Source organism: Rhipicephalus sanguineus, chromosome 3 (genome assembly GCF_013339695.2).
Source record: "Rhipicephalus sanguineus isolate Rsan-2018 chromosome 3, BIME_Rsan_1.4, whole genome shotgun sequence".
In the NCBI taxonomy this organism is placed as follows: Eukaryota; Metazoa; Arthropoda; class Arachnida; order Ixodida; family Ixodidae; genus Rhipicephalus; species Rhipicephalus sanguineus.
Genome location: NC_051178.1, coordinates 194,331,117 through 194,349,144, shown reverse-complemented (window position 1 = coordinate 194,349,144; position 18,028 = coordinate 194,331,117). Strand labels below are relative to the sequence as shown.

The 18,028-nt window shown below is 46.8% G+C and overlaps 1 protein-coding gene across 2 annotated transcripts in view; it reads left to right on the top strand.

The window, feature by feature from the left end:
- LOC119387965 (uncharacterized) overlaps positions 1-18,028 on the top strand; it is a 204,468-nt gene that overhangs the window by 96,836 nt on the left and 89,604 nt on the right. The window lies entirely within an intron of this gene.

Genomic DNA, 18,028 nt, shown 5'->3' with positions numbered 1-18,028 from the left:
GAAGACGGCGACAAACACAGGGCCGCGTGGAGCTCTCGCAATCCTTGTTCGGTTGTTCTCTCGGCGCGCGACTCAAGGTGCGCTCGCACGCGAACTCGTCCCGATGGCTCGCTGCTTTCGCACGCCTTGACCTATGTCTTGCTGCGATGTAGCTGTGTTCTTCTCTGTCCATTCCTCGCGAGTATCTCGTTTCTTTTTCTTGGATGTAGCCCGACTCGAAGCTTACAATACTTGTTTCTTTTAGGAAACGATGTCACAACGTACAAAGGAACGAAGACAGTTGAGCTCTGCAGGTTTGCACTTGTGTTTCGAATCACTTGGGTCTCATCCCTATCCACCAGTGCAGGGTAGCCTATCCCTATCCACCAGTGCAGGTTGACCTCCCTGCCTTTCATTCCTTTTCCTCCTCCTCCTCCTCCACTTGGGCTTCACTCTTCTCTAAAGCAGGTTGTAGGTGTGACTGAAAAAAATTCGGTAACAGCAAATTCAATATAGCGCAAGAATCACGCAGAGTAGGCTTGATTTGGGCTTCAGCAAAAAAGATGAGATTCCTCTAAGTCTGAACGTCGCAAAACTTCGTTCCATTTGCCCACCGAAGAAAAAAGTGCCGTTTTTCCGACAAAGAGAAGCCGAAAACCAAGAGAAGCATAAAGAGCTGCGTCACGCTTTCTGGCGTTCATGTGGCTCGCTTTTAAATGGACCAAGCTTGAACTCGTATGGTTTATTCCGTGAACTCGACAGGGGTAACAAACTGTTCAGGACCGGTAAGTAAAGTCTCTCGTGTCTGTAATCACTTCGCGAACACGCAGGCCTGTACATGCAGAACACACATCCCAGTGCAACGCATGACACCAGTGTGTCGCATTTACAAAGCAATGCAGACATCAACTCTACAGCATAACGAAGCTACAACAACATTAAAGATGCCTTCAGAGGCACTGAAGGCTCCCCAAGCATCCAGGGTTTCGTAGTAGGTGAGGGTAGTTTTAACTGCGCAACGAGCTAGCCACCAAAACGAGATTGAGGTCTTCACTGCGGAATAATCTTGCTGTCACCCAACCTGAATTCCGAGCCGAAAAAACAAAAAACAAAAAAAGACAAGAAAGGCTGTTGTCTTCCTAGCTTCTTTTTTAAAATGTTTTGCTTTGGGACAGAAACATAAACTCCAAATACGTCTAGGCAGACAGAGCTCGTTGTTTATATAGATGTCTGTAATTTCGTTGGCGAGCACATTCGCCGCACATAAAGAAAACGATTAAAAGCAGTGCACGTGTGCAGTGTGCGTGCACACGAACAGAGGAGAGCAGTCTTCTGTGTGAGCGGCCTACGGATATGTGAAAAAGAGTCGAAGGATGTTATTCGAGTATAAACCATCGGTGCATCGGCAGTGACATCCGTATGGATGGGCCCACGTGCGATACAGGTAGCAGCTGTCCCCAATATTGCAGCTACACATCACTTTTTTGAAGCGTCCAGATGACACTGGGCTAGTATAAGAGCAACGACGGCTCAGTAATATAGTTGTTAGGGATTTACGTCCAAAAATAAGAATATCATTATGACACACGCCGTAGTGGAGGGCTCCGGAAATTCAACTAACTGGGGTTCTTTAACGTGCACCTGAATCTAAACACACGGGCCTCTAGCATTTTGCCTCCATCGAAATGCGGCCGCCGCGGCCGGGATATGATCCTGCGATCTGCGTCAAGCACAATAACCACTAGTACATCGCAGCGAGCAGTGGCTTATTATTCAGCTGCTTAGTTACTGCTCCTGCACTGGGAGCTCCACCGAGCGCAACAAGGACCCGTACGAAGCACGCATTAGCCGCAGGCGGTGGCCACGCGATTGTTACAAGAGGCAGCCCTCAAAATACAAATGATCTCTATTTCCTCTCACTCGAGAGGGCACCGGCCAGTATGGACCGTCACAAAGTACAACGCTAACGTTACAATATTATCGGTCGCTTCGGGCAGCTCCCTACATGAAAAGGGTTTCGTAATTCGCAGCAAGTTGCCGCAGGTGACTTCGAACTTCTATTCTCAAATCTTACTTACCTCAAGACCCTCGAAAGCCTGCCGCAGGCAGGACAATCAGCGTGTGCGCTCGGTGTGCTTGACAGTTCGTCCCGCTCGGCGACCGAGGACGATTCTTTGCGGCTTCCGCAGAACCCAGCATCTTTGACATCGTGATTTTCTCACTCGACGAAGCCCTGACGTATTTGTTCGACCCATTTTTATGTTCGGCATTCGCTCACTGTGACGCCATCTGCTCCCAACACTCGCCGCGTTTTCGAAATCTGTTACTTCTAAACGCCTTGATACTTCCCGAGTTATCAGCATCTGCGCAGGCGCTACATTATCGGACGGTGGCTCGAGCCTCCCAGAAGGTGAGCTTACTCTTTTATTTCTTTTTGCAGTACGCGCAGACAGACAATGCGCACGACGCCGCTTCAAAGCACTGCGAATTGGCTGCTTGACAGCCGCTCCACAATACCCGCGATGTGCAGTGTTGCGTATCCGGTGAATGTTCATTCAAAAAAGCGCTCGATTTTCGACCGCCCCGTGCCCGCCGCTGATAAGAGGAGGGGTCGCTGAGTGGCCGCAGCGAGCGGAGCCGAATTGCGAAACTTCAATCACCGACGCACCTGATCTCGTCGTTCCAGCGGGGTCAGTGCCACAAACATGTAAAGAAAGCATATATAGAGTGCCGCGTTCCTCAATAGCCACGGTTGCTTGCGTAAACAATTTCATGGACAGAACGGCTTCGCCGGGCCGCGAACGATAGGAGACGCGGGATGTAAAGCGCGGGTCATGCCCATGACAGGTCATGACCAAAGGGGACAAAAAGTGATAGTGGCTTCAATCTGCGTTGAGTTCAGTAAGGAAGGGGGATAAGGCTAATGCACTGAGACGTGAAAAGAAAATGCGGCCAATGAACCTTAAAGAATCAGTTATGATCGAATGCGTGAGACAAATGTATACAATAAAAATAAGATACTGCCTATTTTGTTACAAAGAAGGCAAACGAAGGAAACGGAAAGTCAGGGAGGTCAATCAGGTAACACCAGGTCAGAGGGTGACACTAGGTTCTCTACCCTGCACCGGGAAGGGAAAAGAATGAAAGAGAAGCGCAAGCAGCAAGTCCTGCTTTCTTTCCAACTTTTCTGGCGCTATTTTTCTGTAATGGAGTAAAGTAAAGGAAAGGCGAGTTGATGTGGTGACGCGGACACTTTTACTCAGGGGTAACAGTGCGCGGCTGCCGACCAGGAAGACAGGGGTTCGATCCCTGCCGCGGCGGTCGCGTTTCGGTGGAGGCGAAATGCCAGAGGCCCGTGTACTATGGAATGTCGGTGCACGTTAAAGAACACCAGGTTGTCGAAATTTCAGGAGCCTTCCACTGTGGCGTGACTCATAATAAAGCCGTGCTTTTGGCACGTAAAAGCCCAGAAATTATTAGCTGATGTAGCGATACGATCGCAAAAACCTAACCAAGGTAGTCAAGCAGATCCTTTTTGAATTAAGCATTTTTTAACTTTTCCTCCCTTGATATCCTTTCTCTGGCAAAGTTAGGGTAAAAGCAAAATAAAACAAATACAAACAAAACGAACTGTTCGTGGCGATGGCGTGCATCCACACGCACCTCTATACCGACGGCGGGTGAATGCTTTGCCTCATGGCGAAGGTGCGGTGTAGAAAAAATACGTAAAGCCGAGTGAAAGAAGGCAACCTCAAAGAGCAAACTAAATTTTCCTAATTCTTATTTGTTCGCCTTCTCTTTGTCTTCTCCCTATTTTGTTTTCTTCTTTTTACATTGCAACGAAAACCCCTGCGGCCTGTCGTTAGCGCCCTTTGCTTGAAGCCGGATGTCGTTTAAACGCTGCGGCCGCTGGCCCCTGCGCCGAGGAACAAGGTAACTACGTTCCCCTGTTTAACAACGTTCCGCTAAGTTGCGTGCATGAATCTGAACAATATCCGCTTGTTCGAAATTCCAATGGTTTCCTTCCCTATGTTTGTGCAGAGTAACGGTAACGACTTTTGTACTTTGCCATGCATTGCTGAGCAGTTCAAGAACTGCTTGTTATGTCACTGTCGATGCAACTGCGGAAAATACCCATGTAACGGCATTAGCTCAACAAGGATGTGAGTGAGGTTTAAAAGAGAAAGTTGCGTTCCCGTCCTATAAAACTGACAATTCCGCTCAGTAAACGAGAAATATACAGCTGTAAGCTTCTTTTCCAATTGACAAATCCATGGTGTTACACCGAAATGAGAGTTCGTGCATATTTAGGCGAAGCATCCTTGTGCTCCTTCCCTTGGTGATTTTGTTGATTGACCGCTAGACACGCTGACATCAGCGTGCTTGAACGCTGAATCTTCTCTAGTATCAAGGATAACTTCGAAAAGCACGATCAGGGCTTATGACCAAAGAATAATCAGTGTAAGTAAACTGTACTGCATGGAAGTGTAGGCTGCGACAACCGCCGGTTTGCTTTGGCCGCTTTTCGTCCCTTCGAGTAATAGCGCCTTGCCCTGAGGCTGAAAGTGTTGTCCTGACGCGAAGTGATCGGTAGAAGGCGAGGAGAAGAAAGATGAGGGAACCGCGTTCGCAGGTCAGTGTTCGCCTCGCCTCAGCCTCTCTATAACATCATCCTCACAGCTGCCTCTTTCGTTACCGCCTTTCGGATACCTAGCATGCAGTAAAGCATAAACCGTTAACACTACACTACAAAAGGTAGACCCTTGTTTATTTAAAATTTTATTATGTCGAATAACGCATCAAGATCAAGCTTACGAGCGTATGAACCACTGCTATTTTTAGGAGAACATGTAAAACACGTTTCAAGACACTCTTCAGTCATAACGAAAACATGTGGTGGTGCTTCGCAGAGACTTATGTTTTTTTGCGTCGCAAGATGTTTTGTTATCATGGACCTGCGTTCTAAAAGCACATTTGTTTTTATTCGAAACATTGTTCTTCTTCTTCTTGCTTGCTTGCTTGCTTGCTTGCTTACTTACTTGTTTGTGCCTTGATTCTTGGCTCCTACCCACTACGGGAGATCGGCCTTGTAACCGGCGGTTAATATAAGGGGAAACATTTTTTAAATTGAAACGAAGTATTAGGAATAAATCGGTCGCCTACGGTATAAACAAAAAAATTGAAGAATGACTAGTTCATATGCGACAAACATAAGTTATAATACTATAATATGGAATACAATCAACCATTCAGAGGAATTACGAAGTAACAAATTTTGATTGGAAAAAATATTAACAAAGAATTCTTCTTGTGTCACCAAGAACATCGCATATGGCTGAGGAGACGTTGCTGTTGCTCTAGCCCAGGGAAGACGCCCCAAACAAAAGAATATTTTGAGAATGCAGAGTAATTCTTAATTTTCCTAAAGCGGCCTCTGTTGAAATGCTCTAAATTATACCAGCCATCATAATACATGCAGGAAGCTACTGAAGATGGCGTTCCGTAACCATGTTTTTTTTTTCTTTTACTAAAGTTGAAAACCCTGCACTGGGGCCCATGTAATGTCAACATTAACTTCGCTGTCTTTTATGCGTAAAATTATGAGTGATAAGGAACACAACGAAGTTCAGCCTAAGCATAAAAAATACAGTCAGAATTACTTCGACTGAAGGGGTACATATATACGCAGTTTAGCACCTTTTCATTCATCACATTTCAGAAAAACTCGTTCGCTAGGTTTTAAAGATTGTCGGCTTCAACAACATTTTTGGCTAATGTCTTCCGCTTGAGATGGTGAAGGAATAGGACGTGGTGTGGCGCGAGCCAGTGGGGCCCTGAACTAAGGGCTCCACCCAACGAGGATGATCCTTGAGGCCTGCACAAATAAAGGTGTTTTCTCTCTCTCTCCTCTTGGGAACTCTCAGCTAGGGTGATGATTCTGGATTTATATTAGGATTCGCTTTAGCAATAGTTCGAAGTTGTACTTGCCCTAAGTACAAAAGTCTCCTTTTTTTCAGAGATATCAGATGCTTGCTCTCCACAAGCTTACATTTAATCCTATATCAGCTTTTTAAACCCTCGCTTTTGAATGTACGTAAAGTAATCGTGTTCATTAGGTGTAGGGCCCGTAATGCTCAATTTGCATTTCAAAGAAACCAAGCCATACAATGTTAAGTTTTGAAAAGTAAATATCACTTCCCGTTTCATTTTGCACTTGATTAAAACACTTATATGACAGAAAATGCGGACAGAGGCGAACCTACAGGGCAGTACTTCTCCACGCCTGAATTCACGTGCCATGAATATGCATGCACAAAAACAAAAGGCTTTCCTCTCAGACAAAAGCGCCGAATGACTACATTTACACGGCGCATACCAATGAATACAAGCCGAATTCCCTTCCGAGACGACTCAAGCGGCACAAGGGCTTAAGGGGCGAAGGCACGTGCGGTAAATTCTACTCACTTATCGTCATTACTTTGCGTACATAGACGCTGTTGCTCCAGCGATGCGCCTAAGAGGTTTAAGGGCGAGCCGACAAAATTTCTAACAATCGGATTAGCCTCAAGTTTCATCGCGGCATAATTTGTTTTCATGTATCATCCGCACGTGTCGTGCATATATTATTTTATTTTTTCTCCGATGAATCTTTCTACACTCATTGGCAGTTAGATGGTCTACACTAAAACGAAGAAATACATAGTGTAGCGAGGAAGAGAGACAGCGTAGAAATGAAAAGCCTCTCGAATAACAAGACATCTCTACGTTAGTCCTTTCAGGTGTACTACTATTCTTTTCTTTCTTTTTTTTTACAGCGAACATGTGTATTGCTACGGCCCGTCAGTCGCCCGCGGGCAAAGACGTATCGGCCATAGAATTTCGGCAGACCGCACTGCTCACCACTGGCCTGCTAAAGATGAAGAAGGGAAGGCACGGGTGACAAACAACAAATAAAATCGTGCACGAAATGCCAAGCGCATACGGCAAGCCAGACAATACGATGGATGTCATGGCAAATCGACGCATATATGCAACTATTCCTTCCTATCTTGCACCAAAATGCCTGATTATGATTATGGTGGGGATTGATGAGCATCCTGATGTTTCCGACGGACGTTGCGAAAGCTAGACAAGCTGAATAAACAGAAACGCAGTGCATAAACACACATACTGTATAATTTATCTCGTCCTTACGCTGTTGCAGCGAAAGCTTGCACAATTTAAGTGCGTTCTATAATGGTGAGACACATTACTGGAGTTCCATGAGGGAACACCGCCCCACTGTGTCGAGCGCGGGAGCGCGGGCCTGCCGCGGATGCAAGAGTCCGGAAAGTCTACAGACAGACTACGCGCTCTCATCACCCAGCGGCGATGCCATTTCCTGCGCAGAAAGGTCGGGCTTTAATTGAGCCCACGAAGAAACTCGGGGTCCCGCTCTTCACTCCTAACCGTCAGGGCTGATCACGCCGCCTGGGGGTGCTGCCCGAGCCGCTCTCTCGCTCGGCGCCTTCCTCCTCCTATTTTCTCTTCTCTTTCCAGATTACCACTCCCGTTTTGCTCTCCGTTTCACCCCCTTCGAAATTACCGCCACCCCCTTCGAAATTACCGCCACATTTACCGTCTCTCTCTCTCAATCTCCCATCTCGACCATCTTCTCGGTCTAACAGAAAATGCCGAAACGCACATAGTCCCGTGGCCTCCCACCGCTCTTTAGGCCCGTCTGACTGACAATAATCGGCGGGCACGCTTCTGCGGCATGTCTTGCCGTCTACTTACCACCCGCGTGCGATTGCGACAGGCTGAACACGGTGATTTGGAATTCCCTTTGCAACCTAAATTCTTTAACGCTAATGAACCCTTCTCTCAGTTTCTGCCGTCCTCACCTCCACGTCCTGCAGTGGCGATTCTTGGTAGAGGAGCGAAGAGATGAGGGAGGGAAGGTGGCGGGAATTGCTCACACGGTTGACACTGAGGCGAAATGGGAGTGTTCTCTACGCGTTCGAATAATAGGGCGTCAGGGAATCGCGGGTCACTGTCGACATCGGCGAAATGTGAGGTGCGATGACCGAGTTAAACGACAGTGGCGAGCTTATTAGAGAGCGAGCAGAACAACGCATTAAAGAGGAACGGCAAGAAGTCGGTATCCAAGGGCAGGCGAAGCTGACGCTCACGAGGATGGCTTGGTGGACTAGTTGGTACTGCACCTTAAAGGTTACAGCGCTAACTGACGGAGACACCGTGAACAAGAGATCAGAGTGACATCAGCGCTGCGCCGTGTTTCTTCTTTACTCTGTCCACGTCACTGTGCGCTGTAACCCTTTTATGGAGATCACGAGCTACTTTGAGAAAAGGGGGAATTAAAAAGTGAGAGGGCGAAATTCACAGCACTTAGCAAACGATATAAACTAGTACGTGTTGGCGGGAAAAAAAAGGCAGAGATTTGAAACGCATGATATGCATTCTTGCCGTAAGCTTGATGAATCGTTGCGAAGTTAGGATGCTTAGAGTTAATAAAGGAGCCGCCCGGGCTTCTATTAGCTGTAAAAAGCATAAAACAAGCAAGACAATATTGTTCAGTACAAAAGAAAATGAGCGGCGACACTTTCTTTCTTATGTCTGGCTACATCTCCAAGAAGGATGAGATCATTGCTTAAAGGGGTGGTGCCACCAAATTTGTGGCTTGCGCGTTCTTTGCTGTAAGCGTTTCCTATAGCTCCAGGAAGCATGATGCACGCACCAAAATTCATCTATTCTCGCTAAATAATTTAATATCGCCTTTTTATTTGGACAACTTTCGGTTTCGGTTTCTGGGCGCCGAGGTTGGGCAGTGACGTAGAAGTGTAGGAGGCGTGGTCACGTGACCACACAAGGCTGTGACGCACATGACCAGGAAGCGATCGAAACTCGGCGAGTGATGTAGCAACCGATGCTTTGCCGGTACTATAGTGCACTAGAATGTATTCTAGTTCACTACAGCCGGTACGTACGTTGCGGAAGTGGCGGAGGTCCGGAGGTCACTCACGTTACTACAGCAGATTTGGTATGACGTCACTACAACTTTCGTTGCCCATCCTACAGATCTACGTCAGTGTTGGCGCGCTAGCGATGGGTTTCGATCGGGAGAATGAGCATTTAGGTACACTTTGGAAGTGAATTAAAATATATTCTAAACGTTTGCTGTGTCCGACCCTTCGTGTGGAATGTCCTTGCATACAAAGAAAACCCACAACAGGCTTGTTATAGCCTCGAAATTTGATGGCACCACCCCTTTAAGCACGCATGAGGTGCTTCACAGTAGTGTTATTCAGTGCAACGTTCAATAGTGTGACATCAAGGCGATGGACTGGGCTAGTTGGTACATGCCGAATTGGATAAAAAAAATGCCCCCACCTCCCCGAAGGGAATCGTGAGGAAATGCGAATGCATTTCTTGCGCCGAGAGTACACGGCGTAGTAATTTTAATGGCGTAAAGCTGGAAACATCGACGCGCTCAAGTGTCTCCCTTTTGGGCGCCTCTTTCAACGAACGCTTCCTACGTGCGTTCGTAATCACCTCAGGGATGTTGCCACCGCCTTCAATGCAGCACAAACGCGTTTAGAACGCGCTGTTTTCAGGCTGTGCCAAGGCAGCACAAACGCTACAAACGCGTTTCAAACGCACTGCATTGAGGCGGTGGCGCAGGGAAGAGAGAAAGCGAACGGCGAGAGGAGAGGCGAAGCACTGCACCTACCCTCTCCTACACTCTCTCCACACACGAGGGAGCTCCGCCGAGCTCCCACGATGCGGGCGCCCTCACACGCCAGAGCGCGCTCCTCCTCTCCACTCACTCTCCGCTACTCCGCCCGCACCACCTGCTCCGGTTGCTAGGGGCGAGGATAAGCGCGCGCGCCCGCAGCTGTTGTTATGGGAGAGGGAGTGAGAGCGGAGAGGCGCGCGGACAACGCCGGATGCCTTACATAGCCCGACTAAGAAATGCATTCGCATTTAAAACCAGCGGGAAACACGAACCACAGAGAAGTAATACGACGGGACAGGCTGGCACTTACAATTGAACACAGAATGCTTGAAGTTCAATAGTGTGGTACAGCAGATGAACAGAGGAATCAACCGCCGAAACGGCAATGTAGTTTTAACAATTGTCGGAGGTATCACGTCACAAGGCATTGAAAGTTTAGCTGAAGAAAACACAACTTGGGGCACATCAATAATTTAGTCAACAAACAGCGACAGTTTTGTGAACCCAAACAATAAGTGATTATCTGAGAAGGGATTCGTGTGTAGATACTTGTGCTGTTGTAGATGATGTGAAACGCATCTCAGTTTAAACAAAGCCGAGCGTCGTGGCACTATTACCCAGGCCGGAAACTAACTTGCAATAAAACTTTGGTTTGCGCAGCGCAATAAACACAAACAAAGAAGGCACAAGTACACAGGACGTGCACAATACACAGTTGGAAGTCTGCGCCCGTCCTGCGTACTTGTGTATTCTTTGTCTGCGTTTCTTGCGCTGCTCTTCAATAGTCGGAAACTATCCTTTGAGGTAACTGGAACACTGGAAAATGTCACTTCTGCAGGGAAAGCTATTCGCGTGTGCCATTATACAATATCGGCAGTGGTGAAATGTTCTTTGAGCATCGAGGAAAGCTTTACGCAAAGCTTAATATTCGGCATTGATTGCAATTGTATAAGAGCAATCGAATCACCGTGTCGACGAACAACCAGCTGCATGAGTCGACACGAACGTACTGTGGATGCGAGAGAATATTACAAGAAGGAAGATAAGGAAACGCGGGGAGGTGAACCATAATTAAAAACATCAAAATTTGATATGACGTCTACGTGGTAGGTCATTTTGTTTGAGGTTTCTGAAAATAACCTGCCTATTTCCTAATCATTGCATAAGTAAAATTGCGGAGCCCACACCCATATATCTACAATGCCATGAAAGTGTCTTTCCAATCAATAAAATCATTCCTACTCTCACCGGATCACTTTATCTACAGACAAGCTCCTCATATATTTTTCCAACATGAATTAGGTTAATCAACAAATAATGAAAATTGCACGGCCGGTAATACCACGTATAATTTTTGAGACTATAGCCATTAGCATATTTAATCGTAATTTTAGAAACAATGAGAAGGTAAGAAGCGCTAGGCTTTTTTTATTAGCTCCCAGTCTTCGCACTTTCTCCCAATTAGGAGAAAAAAAAGCTTTCTCCTGCTCACCTGGACTTGAGCACGCGAGTCGCCGGGCTGAGCTCGTAAAATTTGCTCGAGGAACCGGTCCCCCGCCTCTCTGAGGCCTTACTTTTCTTTATATCGCCATAGTCTGTGCCGGTACTCGCGTCTCGGGCAGGCCCCGCACTTTCACGGATGAAAAGTTGAGGGTCGAATTTACGACGCATCTTAAAGCAAACCACGAGAGGCACGAGCTGCGTATAGGGGCCAGATGAAATGGGCCGTGCGTAAGCGTCGGAGCTGCGAAAGAAGGCCCCCACAACTTTTGTCCTTTCTTTCTCCCTTTCTCTTTTTCTTTTACCGCATACTCTTTGCTTTAGCCGCCTGTTTTACGCGCGAAGGCCACCCTTGGAGACCAGGGCACCCGCGTGACGCAAGAAACGAAGCGTCGAATGGCTAGCGCCGATGGTAAGGTATATTTCTTACACCCTCATAAGAAAATAAATATTAATAATGAAACTCGTGCAGCTTGGAAAGCTCATGGCATTGTCTCAAGGAAAGTTAGAAGAAGAAGCTATAGCCACAGATTCACCAGACGTAGCGTTGGTTGGCTACCCTGAACAAGGAGAGTGAGTCTGCTCAAACAAGAAGAAAAGCACGAATAACGTATATCACGATAGCGATTCAAGGGTTGCACACAGCGCTATAGGTATATTGTGAAACCTGTGGAATCTACCGAGAGCAACAGCAATGCAGGTATGGCCTTCCCTTCTATGCCGACCTTCCTTTAGAAACACTATTCGGGAGCGTTCTTTCCTAATACAGGACGCCTACTTCGTCTGTAAAGCACGTTGCACGAAACAGTTTCTCTTCACTGAGAGTTTATCATAAAGAAATTAAATTGTGATCTATCTATCTATCTATCTATCTATCTATCTATCTATCTATCTATCTATCTATCTATCTATCTATCTATCTATCTATCTATCTATCTATCTATCTATCTATCTATCTATCTATCTATCTATCTATCTATCTATCTATCTATCAAACAATCAACCAGTCAATCACATATCACTTTTTTCATCAATCTTGACGAATACATTTTGGTCTTTTTTTTTCTTTTCTTTTCACGTATTGAGTGATTGACATTTCTCCGTGCTGTGGAGGATGAGGCGATATTGGCTCTGGGCGCGTGCGCGATGAAGTAAAATTAAGCGTAAACAGTTACAGACAGAAGAGCACGAATAGCGAACAAAAAAGAAAACAAACACAGGGTAGCATGACCCCATAATCTTGCGCGCTTCATTCCGATACCCCCGGCTACCTTTTCGTTGGCCGCGGTTCCTGTGCGCCGCTTTTTTGCGCTCCGTCCCGTGTGAGCCATTCCAGCTTCGTCGAACGAGGCCACTTATAAAACCTCCATTTTACGGCTTATTGAATCGCAAAAAAAGAAAGAAACCAAATTTCGATCAGCCTTTACGACACACGACTTTTTTTACTTCGATCCCTCTCTTCGGTAGGTCCCTCTATTTTCTTTTTACTCCTTCTTTGCGAGGAACAATCCTTTGGAGACCGTACACTCGATTTGAGCGAGCAAATGATGTCATTTTTCTTTTAAATTCTTCTTGGCTTCATAAACGTGGCCTTTTGTTGAACGTAACGATCGCACTATTGCCAGCGCCGCTCAGTGGGAAGCTGATAGTGGCACCAAGCAAGCGTGTTGCATCACGCCAATATGTGACATTGTTTCCAGGCAAACTGCCTTTCTAACATACACTTGAAACTAAGCAAGAGGTACAAAAATACGTAAGGGAGTCGGTAATACGTATTAAGGTCCGACTCACGGGATACAATTACTAATAATTTATCTCTTAAAGGTGTCATCGTTCAAATAACAACGGCGACATGGCTCTGCTCCGTCACGATTCCCTTTTTGTAGTCAATACTGCATGTGTTGAATATTAGACCCAAAGTGCTGCTTATTTCTTCCTGACTTTAGAATGCTTGTGGGATAAAGCGTTAAATATTTAACCTCTTCGAAGGAGGGAGAGAGAGAACGAGAGAGCGGTTGCTTAATGGGTTGGCGCTGAGCCGTGCTCCCTCTGCAGGATATAGCGGCTTTCTGTCTCTCCTTCGAAAAAATCGCTTTATACTACTAGGGAAGTTTGCCTGGCAGCTCGCAAAGCATGTTATTCCAGGTGGGGCGTAACGAAGAACGAAGCTGCGTGAACTTGCCGGTTAGTTTCGGCCACCTAGAGCGGCCTGAGGGCCCATCGTCTTGCTGTACCTTAACCCTATCCACCCTCCCCCCCCCCCCCCCCCCCCCCCCCCAGCCCTTCACTCGACCCATTTCATGGCGTCAATAAAGTTGTTTCCTCCTCCTCCTCCTTCGTTTAGCGTGAACATTTATACTGGAGCACTCAGACTGATCGTGTGAATGTTTGTCTCTGTGTTTGTGTCTAGTTTTGTTGCTGTTGACAACTTTAGGACGACGACTATCACGTAAGAGAAGAGGAGTGGCCGGCGCCACACATAGACTACAACCTCTCCTTAAATACATTCATTTAAAAAGTTGTACGTAGAATGGTAGACAGATGCGGAACTTAAGCAAAACACACCAATATGCCCTCTAAACTAAAGGATTGCAATGCCGCTGTCTAGCAGTGGGCCATTGTCTCTACGAAAATTAAAAATAACATGCATTGTATCACCTTTTCTCTCTCTTTTTTTTCCTCTTCCTCTGAAAGTCCTGATCTGAGTAGATTTATTACGAAGAAACACTAGGTAGGCATACTCACACTCCATATAGTGTTTGCCACTCCAACTCATACCCCCATCCCCCCCTGTTACGCTACTTATACGTCCCCTGTTAAGGTACTTCCGACAATGCCCGCAGCACTCCCCTGCTGTGCGTTTAGGCGCAATTAGTTTTCAAAATGAGCATGTACGACCTAGCCGCATTTATTGGTTTGCTACGTCTCGTCCACGTTTCGGAACTCTTCCTCATCTGCTTCTATTTCCTTCTGCCGTTCTTCCGGGGCTACGTCGCTAATACGCGCAGCAAAGGGCTGCCCGGCAGGAGGCTTCCTTTGACCCGTCCTTGTTCCCTCATCTCTGCAGTATTCATTCCTGGTCCGCCCAATGAAGAGTCATGGGCACGCGCGGGAACCTCTTCCTTCCTGGCTGTCCGTGCCCTCTCACACGCTATTCATTGCGGATCCTGCGTCTCGACAAAACATAAGGAGAGAAGGGAAGTGGGGGACCTTCGGCAAGGCGATCGGTGGATATACTCGCCGCGAACGCGCTGGCCCGCTGACCGATTCTTCCGGCACCCCGCTTGTATTCGGGCGACAGGGTGGGGAACTACTCCCACGGATGCCGTTGCTGCTGCCACCGCTGTCTAGTGGGCCGTCACTCGCTCACCGCGCCCGATTGAGATTAACAGCGACAGCGTTGGGCATAGACGGTCAGAGGATGTGTTCGAAGTCAGAGCCTATTGGTCTGCGTGTGTGGTGTGCGATCTAAGAATAAAGGAAACGCTGCGAAATTTTGCGTGTACCCTTTCGCGGCTATTAAAGCTCATCCCGCATTTAATCCTTTGAGACGTTTTGTACACAATTGTGTGCATCACTTGTTTTTGATAGTTGTGTCGACTAGCAGCTAAGAAAGAGCAATGCACATTGAGGTTTGAATGAATTGAACCTTCTTCGTAAAGATGTGTATTCACTGAAAGTCATTTCGCGGTGTACTGTTGCGGTTGCGGTGTACTTTGCTGAAGGCACATCCACGCACGACGAGTCGTTCGACGTGCCGCTTGCCGCAAGCCATGTCAAAAGTATAATTTTTCTTTGCTCGAAATGAACGTTACCGAAAATGAAGTTGCACCATATGTATGGCCTGAGATTTTATTTTACTTATGCGAAAGCAGAACACGAATGACTTTAGGATAGCTCAAGCACCTACCAACTGTTTACATATTTTTTTTTCATTTTAGGATAAATAGGTATTTAATTACAATTTTTTTCGGAGTGATTACTATCAAACACATAAATCAACGTATGATGACATTGTTTTTGTTTCGAGGCAATATAAAGTGCCTTGAAATAATATTGCGCCATATCTACAAACAGTTCCTCATAGTTTGCGTCTGGAAGGGTTGACTATACACTCCCTAGGCCTTTTTTTATTATATGTTGTTTAGTAAATGTTAGCGCTTTTGCATAGCGCCGGCTACTTCTTCTGACAGATAACACAGTTCATGAAAATCACAGCCATAAAAAAATTACATGAAAGAGCACCTAAGGAGAGTTTATGTAAGTCCTCCGTTCCGTGCAGTGGAGAGCGGCAAAATTTTTCATTGAAATCTCCAAACGTTTGCGTGACTTATTGCCTTGAATACTATCACGTGATGATGGCAGCGACGTCGCAAATGACAAAGCGCACACATATAGTTATGCAAGCATTAGACACAGAAAAAAAGGACGAGAAACGGGAAAATAATGTGACGACTACCTAGCCCCTACAAATTATCTAAGCACGTTGCTCTTATTTTCGCAGCACCTATGAATTCTATAGCACATCGCATCCCAATTTTATCCAAATTTTATCAAACTAGCTGGTTATAATAAGCGCCACGCTGGAACGTTGAAGTAGACATTTCTGCAACCCCCTGCCCCCCCCCTCCCCCCCAACTTTTTTTTTTCGTCTACAGCCGGTTCTCTGTGAAAGGGCTGCAACGCTTCATGACGCACACGCATGCGATGAAGGAAAGACAGGGAGGTTAACCAGAATTTAAACCTATGGTTTGCTACCCTACACTAGGAATACGAGGAAAGAAATATGGAAAGGAGAACGTAGAGAATAAGCAGGCGAGTAAAGAAACAAAAAAAGTTCACCGACGATTACGATACCGCCTAATGTGAATTCTGAACGCAGCCTCGCGTTGGGGCAAGGCCAACTGTGTTTGAAGTTTTGGCTTTCCGCAAGGTATTGACTACGCCATAAATCATAATTTTTGTTAAGTAGGACAGCACCCACTACGCCATTATTCGTATTTCTGCGGATAAGCCAGGCACCTGCTACACATCTGTAAGGTATTACGTGCACTTTGTTGATGCTGCACGTGGCTGATGACGATGAAGAATTATGGCTGAGCACTTTGCAGTGGGCGGGAAGCATTAAACCACACACTCGTTGCACAATTAGCATTCTGTTATGACTGGCTGTTATTTTACTCTTCTGCCACGCTATGTTACATAGGTTAACGCGATTCCTTGCCCGACATAACGCCTGTATAGGGTCTATCTACAAACGAGTTTGGCGCACCAGCGCGGCTCTGTGGTAGAATACTCAACTGCCACGCAGAGGGCCGGGCTTCAAATCCCATGCGATCCTGGGTATTTTTTTCTAATTTTATTTTTTCATGTCTGTCGGGTACCCTTTCACGTCCATCAGTTACGCCACGGACGTCGAAGGCAACGACTACGGCGACGCCGCTCAACGAAGAAACACGCGCCTAAGAACTGCGCTCTAAAATTTACAAACCAGCTTCACAGACAAGAAAACGCCTGAATAGAACAATAAGGACGCGATGTTGATGAGTATAGAAAAAGCATTTCTCACTCCTCGAAGCAGCATAGAAAATAATGAGTTCCGTTTTCTTTTCCTAGCCCTTTTTGTTTGTTCGGACAGTTGACAGCTTATTTTGCGCGCGAAAAGCCTGTATTGGTCGCCGCTCAAGTAGATATATATATATAAACCGTTGGCTCGGGGCTATTTTCACTGGGCCGCGCCAACTCCGTTGTCTTTTATCTCGGCTTCTTGTCTCCGAAGAACAGTGCGCACAACGGCGTGACAAGCGATTTCTTCTCTCTTGACAGAAGCGAGCAGCCAGTCGCCAGAGAGCGCGCTGGCCGAACAGCTCTCCTTCCTTCTTTCAGCGAGAGATGGACAGCCAGCACTGCCAAGGAGGTCAGAGATGGATCGGCTCGATCCCTGGCTCCGACACTGTCTCGCCCTGCCATCTTCGCTGACCAGCTCGCGCTGTGTCCCCCTCTCCCCCTTTTCCCTGTGCCCCTCCACTCCAACGCAGCCGACATGATCCTCCTGCTTGTTTCCTTACTCCTCCCTTCTTCCTCTATTCTCTCCCCTTTCCCTTTCCATCCTTTCTTCATACCCAAAATTGTGTCGCGCCTTTTACTACAAAGGGTTCCACAGTGGCAACCATCGACGCAGCGCGAGTTCGCCCAATTGCACATGATGCATATTGTCGTCGACACTTCATAACAATTGTTGGGGCCTTACGTCCCAAAAGCCACATGATCATGAGAGACGCCGTCATGAAGGGCTCGGGAAATTTCGGCCAACTGGGGCTGTTTAACAAGCACCTAAATCTATGTACACGGTCTTCTAGCATTTCACCTCCATCTAAATGCGGCCGCCCCGGCCGGGATTCGATCCCGCGACCTTCGGGTCAGCAGACGAGCCCCATAACCACAAGACCACCGCACCAGGCTTCGACATATCGTATAAACGTATCGGAGAAGCCTTCAGACTACGTTCTTTCTAACTCACGTTTTTTCCAAGCTAAAAGACTCCATACAACAATCACTCGCATGAATGCAGTAAGTGATATTTATTTAGATACGTACGTGTGGCACAATCACGATCGTGCCCTTGGCGCCCGCGATCACTTATAGTGTATTTCCCCTTTCCTAACATCACGGCGATAGATGAAACGTCGCTGTAAGCCGTCAAGTACTGATGTGGCCGCAACCGTGGTCCAGCCCCTGCGACCTTGATGCAACAGCTCTCTAGAGCTTCCTTTTAGAAAATGCAATAAATTAAGCACTAGTGCTATCACAGTT